The following is a 15,366-nucleotide window of genomic DNA, read 5'->3' as shown; positions in this document are numbered from 1 at the left end:
AAGAGGACTCCTTGTTCTTCCATTTTTGTCTAATGCAATTTTTCTAATCTAATAATACAACATGTCTGCATCTGCTGACATTCATGATGGATCTGGATCCTTTATGAGAGCTTTGGGAATCCAGTCCCTGCACATTACACACCAGGACTGAGACTTGAATACAGATCACATCCACCTACCAGATTGTGTGGGATGAGAAAGAAAAACTAAAAAGAGTTCAATCACCGAAGACACAATTAAAAACAAAAAAATAAATATACAGTCAATAGACTGTCAGAAAAAACTTAAGTATAATGCATTGAAATTAAAATGTTTTGGACTCCTTTACGTGCACTGTACAATTTCTGAAACAGAATTGAGATGTCAGAGAAACGATAATTATAAAAAAAAATAATTGTAATTAGTTAAAAGGTAACAAAAATAAGGCTGTCCTTAATAAAGCTTGAACGGGTGGTTCATAGTGCCAACCATTACACGCTGGAACCACTTATAGATCACAAATGAAGTTAAGACGGAACAAATACTCTTGTGAATCTTCAAACTAATCAGCCCTCCAAATGTACAGCAAAATGAATCCCTCACTTTTCTTTATTCAATTTCTCTTGAAGGTAGGACAAAAAAAAAGATGCTTAGTCAGCATCCTTTAGTCAAGCAACTTGACCAAACGTGCCTTGCAACGGACCATGGCCATCCACTCTCCTCCACCTTAGTCAACAAGGTATGGACCTTCAGAATATAGTGTCTAGGTGTCTACAATGCCAAAGCAGTAACAGAATATCGGTATCCTAGGCTTATCAGAGTCTAAACCTCCAAAAAAAAGTTATTTTAGAAAAAAGCTGCTGGACAACAACCACAACACTTGTCATCCATCACCTAGACAGCAAAATGAAGGATCTTCTCATTAGAGATAATATATCTAGTCCAATAACCAAATGGTTATATAACCATGAACGGCATACACGTTACTATATTTGGGAAGCATTTTGGGAATTCAACAGATGTAGCGCCGTTACACGTACGTGTTTTTTTTTTTAAACAGCTGCTGGATGGGTCTGGGCCCATGGGTGTGGTTGATCTGATCCCCTGTGTTAGCATAACATCGAACTAATGAGTAAGCGACCGAAACCAAAAATAGTTAGATCGAGTTACATCGAGGGCAACTGGACAGAGTGGGTTTTTGGAAGATGTTTTCACTTCAGATTTGAAGAAGTCCCTTGGATGAGAAGTGAAACCTCCGTCCGGTTGCCCTCAATGTGACTATTTTTTAATAAGATTCCCTGGATGATTGAGAACCTACACATACCTTACTATTGAAAAATACTGATAATACTTTGGGTATAAACTTGTGTTTTAACAGTGCTCGTGAAAGCCTAGAGGGTGTTCCATTTCTCAACAGCTCATTTGACTGCTGACTTACAACATTATCAACGCCATTCAGCACGCCCTCTGTGAAGGTACCTTGAAATTTGTGTGGAAATGTAAAACTGCCCGGTTGCTTCAAGACGAGCATTTCTAACGTCTGTGTATATTCTGTGGATGGGATGAAGAATTTGTGCAATAAACAATTATCTTACTTCCATTGGTAATAACCTTCTGAAACCTGGATGTAACTGAAAATAATCAGTCATGGATGCTGCAATTAATTGTTTTTTTCTGGCACTGTGATAAATTTATATTCTTTTAAAAATATTATATGTATCCAATAAAAATAATAATAAGGTCCACTGAGGTGGAGAGACATTTAAAGCTAATGGAAATAAGGAGAATCATTACAATAATGTAAAGTGGAAAACAGGCATAGGAAATTTTATAAAAACATTTTTTTTTTTTCTACACCAACTATAGTAGGATTACGAAAATTGTATTTTTGATTATAAGGTAAAAATTAGTATTTACTACTACCGCACTGTACTGTTGCGGTACATGACAGTGTTTGGCTTTGCTTTTTCTCCACTTGTTATGGTCCAAAACAGGTGGTGGTATTAGTGGGAGTTAGATTATACTCCGTCTCTAATACCTGTTAAGTCTGTAGGGTTAAGGGTTGCCTCAGTGCCAGTTCTTTTGTTATGATGTCATGTTCTGCCCATCATGTTGTTCACTCATGTGCGTATTATTTAAGTGACTTAGTGACTGAGCAAATGAGTGAGCAAGCGAGAGAGCATAAAGACAGGGGTTTTGACAGCGGCTCTGTAAGAGGTTTGTTGTTCTTCGGTCTTGTCGATAAATGTAATGAAGCCTGTATTACCCTTATAGCTAAAAAATAGTCAACACCTGACTGCATGTCACTCCTGTGGGCCTCCTGGGGCAGTGGTGCCTTGGTGGCTAAGGAAGCTGACTTAGGTATAGAAGGTTTCAGGTTCGAGTCCACCAGCTGCCAAGTTACCACTTGAGGTGCTGTGAGCATGGCACCGTCCCCACACACTGCTCCCTGGGCTGCCTTCTGCTCACTTTGGTGATAGGTAAAACGCAGAGGTCACATTTCGTCGTGTGCAGTAGTGTGCTGTCACAATGTCAAGTAATTCACTTTCCTTCCCTCCTTTCCATTTCCATCCTAAACAGTTGCTAACATTTTAGACGATTTCTTGGCTCAAGGCATGGAGAACGCCCTTACACCAACCATATCCAACCATATCCCTCTCTATACCATGGTTCTCTTTTCACTCCCTCAGTACATCGTATTTCTTTTTAATCCGATGTAATGAAATTTTTGCCAAATATAGCAAAAAATAATAATAAATAAGTAATTATACATACGAAAGTTTGGGCTTTAAAAATGGGGATTCTTGTTTTGAAATTGCGATAAGTGCATTTGCGAACGATCACTGGAAGCTTTGTTTATGAGATGTATGTATGTATGTATGTATGTATGAATGAATATGTATATATCTGCCACATCATCTCTTTGGTATGAATACATCCTACAGTATATTCCATTATTTAATGTTTGCTGTTGCTTGTTTGTTCCTCAACTTGTAAGTAAAGAAAAAAAGAACATATCTTTTAAAATTAACTGAAAGATGTTTGGTTGTTGTTTGGGGGGGGGGGGGGATTAAATGTATCTAGAAAAATAAATTACAAGCCAAAGGTTGTAAGTACAGAGAAGAGAACAAAGGCTACGGAATAAATAAGTATTCGTATCACCGTTGAAGGAGTACATCTTGAGCACTTCTGCATCCTGTGGTCAGTGTGTGTCAATGAGACAATTTTGATTTCAAATAATGAGCTCACACAATAACCTAAATTTAAAATAGTGATGGAGACACAAATCACAAAGGGCTGTGTGACTTTGTGCTAAAATCATTGGCTTCCTTTGGTTGTTACTTTTAATGCCAAGATAAGGACATGTTACAATATTACTCACATTGACATCATATCATCTTCCTTCCATCTAAACACCCAAGGGTCGTGCTTTCACTGTTGACTTTAATGACAGAACTATATCTTTAAAGCATGCTTAACATTTTCAATTTGACATAACATAACTCCAATTTGAGGGCCATATTTCTGTGTTTTCACTCCACTGTCACCCTCCTCCCTCCTCCCTCCCCTGCCCCTCTTCTTTAAACCTGACTTACAACAAATCTGTTTTTAAACACATGCATCTGCAGCTGCTTAAACTCATCACATTCCACAATCCTGAATAAGTGCAGGAGATTTAGTGGGGAGGGAAAAAAAATGATATAAGCCCAATTAAGACCACCCAGAAAATTTAGCTGACCGTGGAATAATTTTTACATTAGAAAAAAAAAGAAAGAAAGAAAGAAGGCAGGAACTATGACTTTAATGGCAGGGGATGTGTCACATTTTTGTAGGCTGGAAAAAATAAAAACTGCACCCAGTCAGAGATTCTTGGGGAGAACGACTAAGTTTTTGGTCTAATACCAGTGTGTGGCTCCATACCTGGCAGCAGTTAAAGGGAACGCAAAGAAAGGCCATAAAACGGATAGTTTAACCATTGATCGAGAGTGGAGCTGAAAATGGCAGCTGTAAATCAATTTTATCTCGCAGCAGCTAAAGAGTGTTTTCTAATGAGGTTAATGCCACATAATGGCTAAATTTTTCTGCTTTAAAGATGCCCTCAAGGTGGTGGCCAGAGATAGATGTCAGCACTGCCAATGACGAGTAAAAGTTTAACGGCTTTTGCTCTTCCTGCTCAGGGAGGAGAAGACAACACTGTCATCTGCCAAGAAGTTTTAAAGATTTTATTTAGTGGTGTTCTAATATTTCATAAATGGGATCTGATTTTTTTTTTCTTTTCATTCCTGTTATTGTTCAAATGCATTTCTCTAAAATTAGTCAACAATGTGAATACTTCCAGTCATCATTCTTTTTTTCAGATTTTAAGCCTCCATGAGAAGTTTGTTTGGTTCTCAGTCATCCTAGTGATTTTAGCTAAACTGGTTCCAAACTGGGCTTGGTTTGTAGAAGTTATAATTCACTGCTGGAATTTAGGCAATTCTGTTTTTTTTTAGTTCCCTAATTCTTGACCGCCTACACCAGGGGGACTGGCGGGCCTAAAATTGTGTCCTAAAATTTGACAGGTGTGCCGGGTCAGGGGCAGATAGATGGAGTGTTCATGTGTACTAAGATAAATGACATGTAAAGGTCATGCATAAAGGTTTTTTGTCCATTTTTATGTCATTTATTGGGGAAATATGGGCATCGAAAGAAAAAAAGAAAAATATTATAAATGAATAATAAAATCTGGATAAGTTTGGTGAGCCGAATTAAACGCCAAATGGGCCGCATCCAGCCCCTGGGCCGTAGTTTGCGTAGAGGGTTGAGTCCTCTAAAAAAATATTTTAAGAACATATTGTAAGAAGATGAGTGTTTGGTATCACCTCCTCTGGTAAGGGATAGTTTCTTCACCTTTTAAGTTGCTAGTCCTCTTAAAAACTATCTGTATATAAACATTTTCATTCTCATAAGATTATCCTTTGTTCTCCAAGTCCCAACCTCTGTAAAGTTTGGTCTGTTGAAATTGTTTTCCAGTAGATTGAGATCTAAACATGACACGGTGGATGGAATGCATGGATAGATAGAAAAAAAGATTTGTGGTTCAACATGTAAGGAGTAGACTACGTTGCGTGATTGGGACCCACTTTTAAACCAAGACGTCAGGTCCTTACGTAGCCTGAGGATGCTCTTACACTACGGCTTTTGTACCGTTGACCAAACACAATTAACCGTGTATAAAGCGCGTATTCTAGGGCTAGCGTGAGTGTAAACGCTTTTGACCCAGGTGCAGGGGGGTTGCCTACTATGGTGTGATCAGAATTAAGCATATTCCGCTGTCATTTCTGTCATTTTTAAGATGAACTCTTTCACTACTTTTTAGCTACTTAGCTTTATCGTTAGCATTCTTAACAAAACTACAGCTACTTCGGCTTTTTTTTTAATACAAATCAATACATCTCTGTCTAACATCATACATTTTTTGTGCTATTCCAGTCATTTTACATGAGAAAATGAAGAGACAAAGATAAAAAGACAAAGAACCTTTTCCTCACACTGAGAGTAAAAAGTAAATAAATATTATATTTTAGGTTTGTATTATGTGATCATTTTATGCTGAAAAAAAACATTTTAGTTCAGCTGAGGTGTAAATTCATGTTCGCTATTTGTGTGTTTGATTGTCAGTGTGGCTCCACCCACCTCTGACAGCTCGGGGTGGTCTGTGACAGATCAATAAAAGCATGATTTCAGCTCAGTTCTGCTCTTTTTTTCCCCCTTGTCCTCTTCCCTTTATCCCCTCTGTCTGACAGAATTGATCTTCTCGCATGGATTGATATCAGCCGTGAAACAAAGTGATCCACACCTCCATTCCTCCTCCTCCTCCTCCTCTACTTCCACAGTATTTTGACACAATTATAAAATGTGACATTTCGGTTTGTAGGTGATACCTTTACAGACAGAAGTACAGAGCTTGCACTGAGTGGACCCGGAGTGTAAAAATCACTCACTCTTTACAGTCTCTCTCTAAAATGTCCCTGAACTTCATCAAAGACATACGAGAAGATACTACGTCGGCGTAGATTCATCCTCTAACTGTCATTACATGGGTAATAACCATAATAGTCATTATGTGAAAAAGATTGTTTTTTTCAAAAATACATACATCAATACATTTCAACACCATTATTAATATTATTATTATTATAATTATTATGTTGTTGAATCTAGATATACTCTATTGATATCTAATAATATTAGTCACATTCTGTTATTCTCCAGATATTTTATAGGACTAATCCAATAAGGTTTCTATGCTGTTAATATCATGCAAAAATAAATCTCCTGTGTTAACACGCCTCCGTTACATGTTCATCCACACCTCTGCTTTATATTTCTGATCCTACAGTTAAACATTTCCACAGCCTGATCACAAATATTAGTTCAATGAACTAACCTCACACTCTCCCAGTGGCGTGTGGCAGCATCAGGCCAAGGTCATGCTTCGGGACTTAAAAGATTGACTCGGAACTTCAAAAAGATACTTCAGTCCTGTGTCTTGTTTGTTAAGCTTTTTAAGTTTTAAAGAGCCTACAAGGGAGGTAGTTTTGAAACTACTGAAAAAAGAAAAAAACAATACAGTCTGAATCTGAAACACACCTCAACAACAGACCACACCGACTGTAGAGAGTGGCGAGACGAGACAAGCAGCTTAGGCTTTAATGTAGACGAGTGAATAACCTCACGACATTGGATAAGTGATTGGATTAAACCAGAATTATCATTTCATATTCCAATCCAGAACTTCTGTGCATATAAAAACAGCCGAGGAAACTATAAAGGATCTGCTTTTCTAGTGTAGTATCACTATTTAATCCATCGTTATAAAATATGAACAACATTTAAATGTTGTTGAGAGTTTTTTTTTTGACTTAAAATGTATTACTATATTGTAAATACAAATCTAAATTACACTAAAACAACACCCAAAACTAGCAAGGTGAGGAACAAAACAGAAACTACAGCAAGACTCCTTTCGCTTTAGCTAAGACCAAAACAACAAGTGATGATCAACACAGAGCTCTACACAACAGAGACAACTGCAGTTCCCCCGAACCAAAGCCATCCCAGGAGGCCATAATGTTCTTAAATATGTCCTTTTAGTACTGGCTATCGCAGAGCAATGCTGATTATGATCATGAACCAAGAGTCTTTCCAGAACGGGACATTTGTGCCTTCGTTTAAGCTAAAGTGAAGCATGACACCGACCAACGCTACCAGGTTTTCCAGTAGCTTAGCTCTACTTTTTAATCATGAGCACTGCAAATATTAACAATGATTTGAACTTCACTGATCCCATTCTTGTGTTTACAGCAGATCCAACGGCTGCAACATGCTGCCCCACCTTCCAGGCACCAAGTATGAGGTTCCTCTGGGAATCAAACCGAGGACCACCTGCCCTCTGTTTTTCGCAGCAGTCATGCTAACTGTTACACTATGAAACCACAACCAATTTTTGTCACGATTGCCACATCTGGATTCAAACCCAGGTCCCCTGGACCATTGACAGAGACAATGTCTCTGAGCTAAAGCGCCACAATTTATGGGTAAAAGATGACAGAAGATTGGACCACATCGCTTGGATACCCCATTTAAGAATATACACATACACTGCGTATATATATATTGGAAAAAACTTTAACACTACGATCCATCATCCATGTTAGAGATGATGGAGATTCAGAGCCACAAAAAAAAAAACGTTTAGAATGTTAGTTATACTATCTCTATTTGTTTGTTTTTAGTGCATAACAAAATAATATAACATAACATGGATGAAAAATGAATGTTTTGTTGTTGTAATACATGCATACATGTATGTATTATATCAGTCACAAATCCATAATAATTTTGACATAAAAAAATGACTGTTCATTTCTTTAAAAAAAATTTCAATTGCAAAGCCTTTAAATAACATTTTCTTATAAACAGTTACATATATAGACACATATATGGAGATACATATATATATATATATCCACATATACATATATATACACACATGTATTTATATATACACACATATATAAATACATATGTATGTATATATGCATGTATGTATGAAAATGTGTATATATATCTGCCATCTCACGTATGAAAATGTGTATATATATCTGCCACATCATCTCTGTGGTATGATTACATGTTACAGTACATTTCATTATTTTATCTCTTTATGAGTGAGGTGAAGAAGGGAGGCGCCCTTCTTCACCTCACTGCTTCCTGTCCTATAGGAAAAGTCCTGACTCACCTCAGACAGTGCGGGTATTTGGATGATGCGATGAAGATCAGCTTCAACCTGCAACAGACTTGGCTCCTCCTCTTCCTCTGCTTGACCCTGATCAGGTTAACCTGAGAGAAAGATTATTCTGGATTAGTCCAGATTAGTCAGCACCTTATCTCCACTCTCAGATCTATCTTCACAGTAACCCACAAAGGGTTTCCTCCTGAAACTGAAGGTGAAATCAAACAGACAGGTGGATTTATTTTAAGAAAAATAAATATTTTCAACTGACCCCTTCCAACTGTATTTAAAAACAACTAAAATAAATCTGTAAACCGCATTTAATCTTAATCTCCATCTTTTTAAATGTATTATGTATTTATATATTTTTTAAATTAAATCACTTTATTAGTCCTTTTTGTAGTATGTGAATGGATGTGTTTTAAATAATATTAACTAAAAGACATTAAAAAGGTGCCAAAAACTCAAGTACACACAGGCATTTTTTATCAACTTAATGTGACAACCCCTGCCTTAACGTTCCTAATGAACAGATGTTTCCTGTTCTAAATCAGAGGATTGTTGATAAACAGTTCTTCCTCCTGACGTCTGGGGTTGGTGCGTTAAGACGGCCCCCCCCCCCCCATTTAATCAAGGGATTCACCTGTGGGGGCACTATATAAACCATACAGTATAAAGTAAACACATGAGGCACACATCTGTAACAACTCAGCCAGAGACGCCGTCCTATTATTTTTCGTTAGTCAACATTTTATAGTAGATCCTACTGCATTAAGGAGGTCCAAGTCCTGTTTGCAGTTTTATTTAAGACAGAATGTCTCGAGCAGAGCCACTGTCTTAGCTCACTCACATACTCTGCACATGCGATCCAACACCACTAACAAAGATCAACAGTTGAGCAAAACATGGGCATTATAACCAAAGACCAGGACCTAAAGCGACCACAGACATAAGGATCATAACCCAATATCACATATATAACAAGAATCAATTTCTGAGTTGATTCTTGGGGCTTGTACAGTTATCCAGTGTCCTGCCGGTTGACCACAACTGCATGGCGTGCTCAACCTTCTAGCTAGGGATGACCGATATTAACTTTTTGCCAAAATTCAAAATGTTGATATTTGCTCACACACTTCATTTTTTGATTCCAATTTCAACCAATACAGATATATGTAGCCGTTTGCTCCTAAAACTGACGTAAACGTGTCAGGATCCTACAAGTGATTCTAGCAAATTTGGCAAAACCTAATCAGATTTTCATTATTTGATGAAAAAAAAATGATAACAATGCTGATGGATATTATCTAACTGTGCTAATATCGGGGTGATAATATCATGTTATAGGATGAACGTGGATTTTGATTTTCTTTTTTTATTCACCTGGTCACTTTAAATGGCAGAAAAGTAGGCTGGACCCAATTGCAGCACTAGGTAGACTCTCTTCAGGTGCAGTGCAAAAACAAAAACATATAGGACTGAAGCATCAACTCCAGGCATGCTCTTCTCCAACATCACGGACTTCCTTACAACTCAAGGACTCCTCCATCTCTAGGAGCAGGTCGCAAACTAACAGCACTAATGCCAACATTACAATGATCCCACAAAGACAGAGTGAGGGAGAGAGGTGTATATATACCCAGGGCACCAGGTGACACCAGTGAGACTAATCACAGAGACAAAGGTGAGGGTGATCACAATGATTAACCCCACAGAGCAGACAGCAGGAAGGGGGGAAACAGACAGCCCGAACAGTGAAATCTGTATTATGAGCACTTTCTTTCCTTCTTGCCTTTACAATCATTTTACCTTCGATTTCCTCGGCTGGTAAAAAGTTGGTTTCGGAGCAGAGGCTAAGGGAAGATGCATTAAGATGTGGCTCAATACCAGTTATACTGTATATAATGGAAGGACAGAAAAAGAAGAGACTAAAACTAATCAAATGAGAAGAAAAAAAAAAATAAAGTAAGCAACAAAAGGAGGAGGAGAAGGAGGCCTGGGAAGGAGATGAAAAGGGAGGAGAAGATGCATCATGATAGAGATGTGAAGCATTTATGGCCGTGCTATGTGATTTGGACAGATCCTAAGGTCAGGGGATCACACAGACACACACACACACGGGTAACAAGACAAGCATACACACACACACATTCACACAGCACGTACTTATTAAGTGTCTCAGGCTAAATGGAAGTTGGATGTAATATTGCTCTTGTCAAAACGGCCATCTGATGTCAATTTCACATCAAGGCAAGACCCTCTGCAAGCTGTTCTGTTGCCCCGATCACACACACTCACATACACACACACACTCAACCACATACAAATAGCTCTCAGTAAAAAAAAAATGAAACATGGTCTATGAGCTTTTTTTAGATTATTTTTGATCATTGTTGTTACACACATTGCAGCCAGGTTAGTGTTTGTGTGTTTCTAAACACAATGTTAAGGAAGGAAGGAATAATTAGTAAAAAAAAAAATTTATCAGTATTTTTTTTAGTTTGTGTGTTTCTAAACACAATGTTAAAAGGAATAATTAGTTAAAAATAATTTTTATCAGTATTTTTTTTTTATTAATTACTTTCCGGCGACCTGACTGGAATACAAGGTCGACCCCACTTGAATAGGCAACCCGGAGGTTGAAAAACAATCCAAATAAGTTGGTATGCAGTCAAAGTCAATGAATGAAAATCTAAAAAAAAAACATTCTTTCTTTCCTTCTGCCATCAGACTCCTTAACGGGAATGGACAATAACATTACTTTTGCACATACCAAATTTGCACATCCACAAGTGTTAACTACTGCACTTTACAAGTATTAACAACTGCACACTGTAAATACTGAAAAGACTTCTGTTGATTCATGTGTATATTTTGTTATTTTATTCCTGTGTATATTTTGTTATTTTTATTTCTTGATTTCTTTGGCATTCAGTGTGGACAGCAAAGTAACATTTTCATTGTACAGGGAAACCTGCTTTCCTTACTGTACACATGACAATAAACGCTTTGAATCTCTTTGAATCTTGAACATTCTAAACAAATTAAAAGGCTTGGCTTCACCCACAAGATGTGGGCGTTGTTGTGACTGACCTGCCTGCAGTCCAGATTTGCGCAGTCATCATGATAATATGAATCATTTGACAGTGACCACTGACTGTTGAGTAGTCCATTACTGCATAAAGTCAGTAACGTGTCATGATGTAGCAACGATGAAGAAGATGGCAAACTGCACAATGAGTGAATCATTTTTAAGAAAAAAAAAGGAGTTAAAAGTGGAGAACGTGACCTGGTAATAAAATTAATTATTTATATCAGAATAATTGTTTTCTACATCTTGTCTTTGAAAGTATACAAAAATACTACAGTGAAAACCTCTATGTCTGCCCCTGACATTTTTACAATAGTGCCTCTCACACACAAACACACACACACACACACGCTGGGATAAGTCATAAGGAAATTGATGCCCATGTTTGGTGAGACCACCTGTTCATCCTGGAAACCAGTCTAAGAACCCAGTAAGGGTTAACCCTGTTAGTGGGAGAGAGCCAGGACACTGTGTGAGTGTGCTAGTGAGTGTGTGTGTGTGTGTACTGGGCCTTTAGATATTTATGCATGTACATGTGTGTTGTTACGTTGGCACCTCCCTCGTCTGAAACGTGCCCCACGAGTGGCAGACTGGCTCAGGCGGTCGACTGGGAGGAAGCTGAGCCCACTGCTGGACCACCTCCCTACTGGCAACGTGCACACACTTGCACATGCACATGCACAGACACCAATCCCTAATATGGTAGTCCAAGTCCATTGAGAACATCTTTACTGCCCTGCCCTTGTTTTTCCTTGTTTTTCTATATCAATAAATCAGCCATCAACCTACTATGACACCTGTACCAGTCTATGTAGACAATGATGATAAAAAAGACTATAACATGTAAGTCTATTGATATTCTTGTAATATATCAACTATATTTACTTTGGAACAAGAAATATCGCAAGGCTGACAGAATTGTGTTTTGGTTTTTTTTCCTTTTTCAAAAAAAAGTTGATTTAAAATAATTATAAAAATCCTATTTAGATTTGCAAATCCAATCACTTGAATCTGAATCTAAGAAATGTTTTCTGCTGTTTTGGAGTAAAACCAGTTACTAGTTTGGATTTTTAAAGTGTGGACTAAAAGTGATATTTCAATTATTTGCTTGGTTCAAATCTAGTTATAAAGACATATAACTATCATTCAATTTGCTGGTCTTAAAAGTAAAAGATGTATAAAAAATATGTTCCTTCCAAATACATTTTCTTTACAATGTAATGTAATGGACACAAAAAGCTTGTTTTTTCGTCTCAGGAGATGCATACCAATGGGATCCTGGGCGGGACAGTAAAGGTTAGAATTTTATAATCGTCATGTTTTTAAACTCTTGGACGACAGAGTCCGGAATCAACTCCGTGACCCCTTGATTGACTGCCAACCCGAGAGATTAAAGAGAGAGAGAGAGAAGGCAGCTCTGGATTCGTCAAAATTAATTTACGTTCTCAAATATCTTAAAAAAAAAACAAAACAAAACAACATTTTCTGCATAAGGAAAATGTCAAGTAAAAAATATGCAGAGATCAAAATTTTGCTTCGTAGAGTTAGCAGAAGTAAGTCATTACAGTACACGCTGATGGTGTTTTGTGGAACATATCGAGAGTTGCATTCGAAACTGTTGTTGTGCTCAACCACATTAAACAGTCATCAGGTCAGTCACCATGCACTGACTGACCTCCTTGATGCCGGTCTGACACAAGGAAGGTGTCTGACTGGATGTCGCAACCTCTACAAAGACATTCTAGGTGTTGAGTATAGTTGTACCATAGTATGTGTGTGTAAATAAAACATGTGTATCAATTATTGAATATACAGTGCATGTCACTCTGTCCATGGTTTTAAAATGTGTATTTATAATTAACTGATTAACACGAATGATTTTTGTTTGTCACATTTCCAATGTCATTTTGTTGACTGTTTCTCATAGAATTGAATAAAAATAAATTATAATCCAGTCACAATTTGTCAATTTTCCTTTCCAGATTGTTCAGTCGATCAACACAACTAACCCTCAGCAGACGACACACACACCGACACACACACAAAGAGACACACGGACAGAAAACCTCATCATTCTCGTAAGTGTCTGATAATAAACAAAGTGTCACAGTAATCCACCCCTAAAATGCACACAAACACACACACACACACAAGTATACACACAAACAAATTACCTCCTGGGAGGCAACAATGAGATAAAGAAGGATAAAGGCAAAAAAAAAAAAAAAAAATCTGGCTTTTTTTCTTTCTTTTTTTTTTTTTTTAAAGATTGAGAGAAAGAAAATATTTTAAGGGCCAATGAATTTTGGCAGAGCCTGAATAGGATGTTGGTACATGTTTTACTAAAGGAAATATAATGGCAGACTATTATTAGATCACATTAATCACCACTGTGCCAAAGGCACTGACAGCAGCAGTGAAAAGGATTGAAAACGCTGGTAATGGATATAAATTACCCATTGTGTGATAAAAGGATTTTTCCCTGCACTAAGAAGGTAAAAAGAATAAGAAGATGCTAAGAGCGAGTCAAATGCTCTGTCTTTGTGTGTTTGCGCTAAAGGTGTTCTCCCTGTTTAATAATAACAATAAACACAATAACAATATAATTAATAATAATAATTATTATTATTGTTATTATTATTATTAGTTTGAGGTTAAAGTTTGAATCAGAAAAGCAGAAAACAGGCACTCGAATCAGATCGTCTTTGGTGATGGAAGAGGAAGAGATGCGGGAGAAGAAGAGAGTGTGTTTTGATGGAGGTCTGTCAGGCTTTTGGCTTCAGCGATAATGAGTCACATCTCCTCCCATGCGCCTTTATTTATTGCCGACTTGGCTGGCAAACAGAAGATCAATAATTTTGAGCAAATCTAATGTTGTCCTCGCTGCTAATGCGCTCGTCCATCACGTCTGCCATCTCCGCCACAGAGATGGACTGATTCCCTGTTTATTTGGAGATCAAATGCAATTATATCACATGTCTATAATAAGAGAGGAAGGCCTGCTTCTTCTGCCTCCTCCTCCTCCTCCCCCTCCTCCTCCCGGTCTTTATTGTTTGGCACATATGTACATGGGTGGACGTCGAGACGAGCGCAAAGGTGTCACACTGGTCTAAATGATAATGTATGTAGCGCCGTGTCTCCGCATCAATCTTCATTTTCCTGCTCAGACTTCCTATTTGAAATATGAAGTGTGTCACAGGCCTGTCTACATCTCTCCCTCCACCCCCCACCCCCCAACACCACCACACACAAAAACCTGAGCGGCACAAACATCCGTCAGAGCGTCGGAGCTCGATGTCGGGCTGTTAGCCCCCGCAGCACACAGCTTTGAGTCGACACCCAATCCTTCACTGACAACTAGCCCTGGGTAAGACACTTTCACACCTGAACTCAATCAGTAGACCCCTCCGTGTTTCATCTTATCTCCATTTCCCTCACTTACCGCTGCTCCTCTCTCGGAGCTGAAAATGAGAATGTAAATCTCATTTTAAAAATCCAAAGTGGCCTTCGTTATACACCTGCAACTGTGGCGACTTGTATTCTTTTGAGATCGAAAGAGGCGCTGTGTGGAGAAAGATGTAGCGGAAAGTCCATTTTTACAGCACTCACAGGTTTTCACTTTTAAACTCAAACCACTTATGGTTTACCACTAAAACAGAACCATCTGCGGTTCTTCTTCCTGGACCTTCAATGTTTTTACAGCAACTTGGCCAAAACTGAATTCTTGCGTAAATAAAAAATACAATTTGTTCATTTGGAACTCAGCACACAAGCCTCTGTGGAAAATGTTCTGATTCACAAAGATGCTTCAGGAAATGTAGTACTGTATTACGAAGGAACTGTATCCTCTTAAGAGCTTTGGTCTTGGATCAAACAGACCTTCAGGAGGCACACTGACTAAATCCAGTGGCAGGTGGAAGAGCTCTGAGCTCCTTCTCCTTCTCCCTGGGTGAGGTGTGAGGAGCAAAACAATGACAGACAAAGGTCAGCCTGCCCGCAGCGCCCACACCTGCTGAGG

The 15,366-nt window shown here is 38.1% G+C and overlaps 1 protein-coding gene across 2 annotated transcripts in view; it reads right to left on the bottom strand.

Annotated features, from left to right (window-relative positions):
* znf536 (zinc finger protein 536) overlaps positions 1-15,366 on the bottom strand; it is a 231,126-nt gene that overhangs the window by 168,256 nt on the left and 47,504 nt on the right. For both annotated transcript variants that reach the window (XM_017032457.2, XM_025055399.1), the window contains one exon: positions 8,264-8,364. The gene's annotated coding sequence lies outside the window, so the exon portion shown is untranslated. The remainder of the gene's footprint in view (positions 1-8,263; positions 8,365-15,366) is intronic.

This window comes from Cynoglossus semilaevis, chromosome 5 (genome assembly GCF_000523025.1).
Source record: "Cynoglossus semilaevis isolate Cse_v1.0 chromosome 5, Cse_v1.0, whole genome shotgun sequence".
In the NCBI taxonomy this organism is placed as follows: Eukaryota; Metazoa; Chordata; class Actinopteri; order Pleuronectiformes; family Cynoglossidae; genus Cynoglossus; species Cynoglossus semilaevis.
The sequence above is the reverse complement of the archived record's forward strand: the minus strand, read 5'-3'. Positions and strand labels throughout refer to the sequence as shown.